Source organism: Aotus nancymaae, unplaced genomic scaffold (assembly GCF_030222135.1).
Source record: "Aotus nancymaae isolate 86718 unplaced genomic scaffold, 86718_ANA_hifiasm-v0.15.2.pri h1tg000019l, whole genome shotgun sequence".
Taxonomy (NCBI): Eukaryota; Metazoa; Chordata; class Mammalia; order Primates; family Aotidae; genus Aotus; species Aotus nancymaae.
In genome coordinates this window covers 31,302,302-31,308,301 of record NW_026988431.1, presented here as the reverse complement: position 1 = coordinate 31,308,301, position 6,000 = coordinate 31,302,302, and the positions used below count along the sequence as shown (strand labels likewise).

At 40.8% G+C, this 6,000-nt stretch overlaps 1 pseudogene; it reads left to right on the top strand.

The window, feature by feature from the left end:
* Positions 1-2,508: 2,508 nt before the first annotated feature.
* On the top strand, positions 2,509-2,882 carry LOC105716552 (large ribosomal subunit protein eL31-like; annotated as a pseudogene).
* Positions 2,883-6,000: the final 3,118 nt, after the last annotated feature.

Genomic DNA, 6,000 nt, shown 5'->3' with positions numbered 1-6,000 from the left:
CAAACAAAAAAACACCCCTCATTCCTAGCTTAATCTGTCTTGGAACTGCAAAGACCATTTTCAAACCTTTATTGTCTAAGACTGTATACTTACATATCTTTGGGAATCCTGTTTTATACAAGAGATGTACCCTTTTAAAACTACTGTGATCTTTTTGTATGTCCTTAATCAACTCCCTCTCTCCTTTCACATAGCAGTAATTCCAACCTTTCATCACTCACTTGATGGACTCTTCCTCACTACCTTCTCTAATAGTGAAACATTAAAACAGTCAAATTTAGGGCTACTTTAGTCCTACCTGCTTAACTCAATCTGCTTGACCAGAGGACTCTTAAACATGCAGTGCAGAGCCCTGGTGAGTAAGGTGGTGACCATGAAACTATGCAACCTGCAGGTAATACCATAGGCTATATAGAACAGGTGGGAGTTGATATGAAAAGTGTCCTAAGACAGAGAGGGACTCTTAGATAATGGAGAAATAGACAGCCCCCAGGGGAAAATGGGCCGTATTCCAAAAATTCAATTTTACATTGACTGTTTGGAATGCAGAACACATTTTCCCTTAGAAACAATGCCATGAATAATTGCAGTTATTTTTCTCAGGAAACTCCACACAAGCTTGTTTAACTCATAATGTAACAGAAATATCTGCTGAGACATTTTAGATTTGCATGAAGTAGATCCCTAAATCCGTACTACTCTGAATTATAAATTAGCCATGTACATAGCTGCCACCCCAACTAGACTGTGAACTCTTTGAGGGATAGAAACTGTTGAATTATTCATTTTTGTATTCTGAATGCCTGGCATATAACTGGCAATAAACGTTGGTTGCATAAATAAATGGACAAATTTAATAGGCATTTGAATAGTGTTGAAAGTGTCTTGGGGAATAAAAACAGTAACATTTAGTGGGTCCCTTAATGTGTTTGGCACTGTCTTAGGTAGATGACCAATAAAGCAAGCTGCTTTGTTAAGGCTAGAATTAGAGATGAAGATAAAAACAATTTTAATATTTGAGGTGTAAAATAAATGAGTGCTCGACTTGCTAAATACATGTTTTTGGATGAAATCAATGGAGAGATACATTGATGTGGAAAATGTCATGGAAAAAATATCAGCACGAATTGCTTGGAGGAGGAAGAGAAGTAGTTATTGGGGACTCTAGGACTGAGGAGGTGAGAGCTATGACTACAGCTAAGAGCAGAGGATGGAAGTGGAAGTTTGATAATGGTCAGGAAGGAATGATCAGGAAAGAACAGAAGTATCCATCTGAATTAGATCCTAGTTTAATTTCATCTGCTTTACTGTTCCATATAAGGAAGTGTTACTCTGGTCAATCTCTGAAGATTTTTCATGAATTTAGATTATGTTATTATCACTTTCCCATAGATTGTGGTTAATTAGATTGATTGCTTTCCACAATGACAGTAGATTAAGCATTTGTGGCTTTTGTTTGTTTTTGAGACAGGGTCTCACTCTGTCACCCAGGTTGGAATACAGTGGTGCCATCTTGGCTCACTGCAACCTCCACCTCCCAGGCTCAAGCAATCCTCCCACCTCAGCCTCCTAGGTAGCTGGGACCACAGGTGTGCACCACCACACCTAGCTAATTTTTTTGTATTTTTGGTGGAGACAGGGTCTTGCCATGTTGCTCAGGCTGGTCTCAAACTCCTGAGTTCAGGCAATCCACCCAACTTGGCCTCTCAAAGTAATGGGATTACAGCATGAGTCATGGTGCCTGGCCAAGGATTTGTTAAAATCTGGTAGGGATGTGTATAATGGTGAAAATGATGGCAGGGAAATAATAAGCAATGAGAGAGAATGTAACTTGGGGAACTGGGAGAGGGAACATTATCTCTAGAGAGTTTTTGGTGGAGGAAGAAAAAGGAGGGGACAGAGGAAGGAGGGTGAAAAAGGAAGAAAGAAAGGCAAAAATTCACTATTTTGTAAATAGTCTAACCCGTCAGAAAGTCCCTATGACTGACTGCTTGCCTGATCTTTGTTCTTCGAAAACATAACTACAACTACTTCTTCATTTACTTAATTGTCTCCAAAGTGTTAAAGTGCAATCAATAAATATTTGTTGATTGATATTCTGAGTGTTTCAAATCAATCCACACTTTTGGTTTTATTAAGGACCTTAGAACTGACATTGATTTGATCAAGCTGAAGCAAGAACTGGCTTCAAATTTGAAAGGCATTTTATGTCTCTCCGCAAGGAAAAAGCAATCATCTTTCCATGCCTATTATGCACCACACCCTATACTAGTGACTTTACTTACATTGTCACATTAATCATTATTTTAACAGTTATTTATTTCCTATTACATGTCAGACCTTATGCTAAGCAATGAGAGATAAAAGGCAAAGAGGGAGAAAACTCTGACCTTCTAATAGTTACAGAAATATAATGGGGAGGAAACAGGGATAAAACAATTACTGCAGCATAGTGTGGTAGTGCAACAAAAGAGGTAAGCACGCTTTTTTCCCAACTTGCCTGGCGGTATGGCTCTCGTAAAGAAGGGTGATGAGAAGAAAAAGGGCCGTTCTACCATCAATGAGGTAGTGACTCCAGCATACACCATCAACATTCACAAGCTCATCTATAGAGCAGGCTTCCAGAAGTGTGCCCTAGGGTACTCAAAGAGATTCGGAAATTTGCCACGAAGGAGATGCGAACTCCAAATGTGCACGTTACCAGGCTCAACAAAGCTATCTAGACCAATGGAATAAGGAATGTCCCATACTGAATTTGTGTGAGTTTGTCCAGAAAACATAATGAAGAAGAAGATTCAAAAAATAAACTCTATACTCTGGTTATCTATGTACCTGTTACAACTTTCAAAAATCTACAGACTGTCAATGTGAAGGAGAACTAATCGCTGATCATCAAATACATCAAATAAAGTTATAAAATTTCCTTAAAAAAAAAAAGAAGTAAGCACTTGGCAATATTGGAGAACAGAGAGGGAAGTTTTAATTCAAAATGGGTATAAAGACAATAAGAAAAACAAGTATTTTCCACAATCCCACTATCCAGAAAAAAATAATATTTTGGTGTATGTCCTTATAGTCATCTTTTTACCATGCATGGATATTTAGTTTTTTCAAAATGGTTCTATTAATCAGGGCTTAAAAAAATTAATAGGCTGGGTATGGTGGCTCATGCCTGTAATCCCAACACTTTGGAAAGCAAAGGCAGGTGGATCGCCTGAGGTCAGGAGTTCAAGACCAGCCTGGCCAAGATGGTGAAATCCAGTCTCTACTAAAAATACAAAAATTAGCTGGGTGTGGCGGCATGCGCCTATAATCCCAGCTGAGGTGGGAGAATTGCTTGAACCTGGGAGGTCGAGGTTGCAGTGAGCCAAGATCGTGCCATTGCACTCCAGCCTGGGCAACAAGTGGGAAACACCATATCTCAAAAGAAAAAAAAAATTAATGTATTATGACTATCTTCCTGTCAATAAATACATTTTTATATCATTTTAATTTTTAACATGATTTCTTTTCTTTCTTTCTTTTTTTTTTTTTTGAGATGGAGTCTCGCTCTGTAGCCCAGGCTGGAGTGCAGTGGCGTGATCTCAGCTCACTGCAACCTCTGACACCCAGGTCCTGGTTCAAGCAGTTCTCCTACCTCAGCCTCTCAAGTAGCTGGGATTACAGGCACAAGCCACCATGCCCAGGTAATTTTTGTATTTTTTAGTAGAGACAGGGTTTCACCATGTTGGCCAGTCTGGTCTTGAACTCCTGACTTTGTGATCCACCCACCTCGGCCTCCCAAAGTGTTAGGATTACGGGCGTGAGCCACCATGCCCAGGCTTTAACACGATTTCTAATAGCTATATAATATTCTACTATGTAGATATATCCATAGTATGTAGTTTGTTTTCAATCTGGAAATTTGGATTGGTTCTACTTTTTAAAATAGTATAAGCAACTGCAGTGACTATTATATAAAAATCTCTTCATAATTCTAGATTAGGCTGGGCATGGTGGCTCACGCCTGTAATCCTAGCACTTTGGGAAGCCAAGGCGGGAGTATCGCAAGGTCAGGAGTTCAAGACCAGCCTAGCCAACATGGTGAAACCTTGTCTCTAGTAAAAATAAAAAAATTAGATGGGCATAGTGGTGCGTGCCTGTAATCCCAGCTACTTCGGAGGCTGAGACAGGAGAATTGCTTGAATCAGGACCTGGGAGGTGGAGGTTGCAGTGAGCCGAGATGACGCCACTGTACTCCAGCCTGGGCTACAGAGCGAGACTCCATCTCAAAACAAAACAAAAAAACCATAATCTTAGATTATTGTCTTAGATCTCTGGTTCCCAAAGAGTGTGCCAAGGTGCCCCCAGATGCTACAGAGAACTCATAGAGAAGCCACAGAATATTTAAACCTTTTGAGGAAAATATTTGATGTCTGTTGGGTACTGTAAAAATTAGTTTAAACATGAAATCACCATACATTCTTTTCAATGGGGTTATATCTTTGCAAAGCTGGGGTTTTGCTGTTGCTGTGATAAAAATAAAAGCATTGCACAAAAATCTTATGTGATCTGGGAAATGAGGGTGGTGATATCCAATCTAATTTTTAGGGTTGAGAAGTTGTGCCATGACTAACAGGTACAAACCTCCTATTCATAATTAATTAGGGTTATTTAAAATTGAAATAAAAATATTTTTTTCTGGCCAGGGGCAGTGGCTCATGCCTATAATCCCAACACTTTGGGAGGCCAAGGCAAGTGGATCACCTGAGGTCAGGAGTTCGAGACCAGCCTAACCAACGTGGTGAAACCCCATCTCTACTAAAAATACAAAAATTAACCAGGGGTGATGGCGGGTGCCTGTAATCTCAGCCACTTGGGAGGCTGAGGCAGGAGAATCACTTGAACCCAGGAGGCAGAGGTTGCAATGAGCTGAGATCATGCCACTGCACTCCAGCCTGGATGACAGAGCAAGACTCCATCTCAAAAAAAAATAATTGTTTTTCTTTCAATGTATATGAATTTCCCTCCCTCCCTCCCTTCCTCTCTCCCTTCCTCTCTCCCTTTCCCTCTTTCTTTCTCTTTCTTTTCTTTCTTTCTCTCTTCCTCCCTCCCTCCCTCTCCCTCTTTTTTTCTCTCTCCCTTCCTCCTTCTTCCCTCCCTCCCTCCCTTCCTTCCTTCCTCTCTTTCTCTCTTTCTCTCTTGTTCTGTCTTGCTCTGTCACCCAGGCCGGAGTGGCAGTGGTGCGATCTGGGCTCACTGCAACCTCTGCCTCCTGGGTTCAAGTGCTTCTCCTGCCCCGGCCTCCCAGGTAGCTGGGATTACAGGCACCCACTACCATGCCCAGCTAATTTTTGTATTTTTAGTAGAGACGGGGTTTCACCTTGTTGGCTAGGCTGGTCTCGAACTCCTGACCTAAAGAAATCCTCCTGCCTTGGCCTCCCAAAGTGCTGGAATTACGGGTGTGAGCCACCGCGCCTGGCCTACTTTTTCAAATAGCTACCAAGTTAGGGCATAAATACTCATTAAGTTGTTTGAACCTAACTACTTAAAACACTCTTTCATATTTATTTTGGCCTAAGAGTGTGGTGAAAAATTACTGAGATGCTAAAGGCACCATGAACCAAGAAAATTTGGGAATCTCTAATTTAGGATAAATTAGAGACTTATGTGAAACTGCTAGCTGTGAGGCTCTGCAAACTTTACGAGCTTTTAATATTGCCAGTTGTCCTTCAGAAATATTCTATCAATTTATACACCCAGTACCAGGTTAATTTTCCCTTACTTCATAGTGACCCTTGAACTAAATGCGTCCAGAGGGGTTGGCTTGAATGAGAAACCATGACTGAAAAATTTTGCTGAGTTCTCCAACTGATACAAAAAGAAGTAAGAAAGGACCTCTAACCTCAAAGGCAGAGCCTATCTTACCCTCCCAGAGTCTGGTACAGGGCTTTGCTAGAGCAAGGGCACAGTAAACACATGTTGATGAAATGAAAAGAACTCCATTCTCAAGAGGCAGAT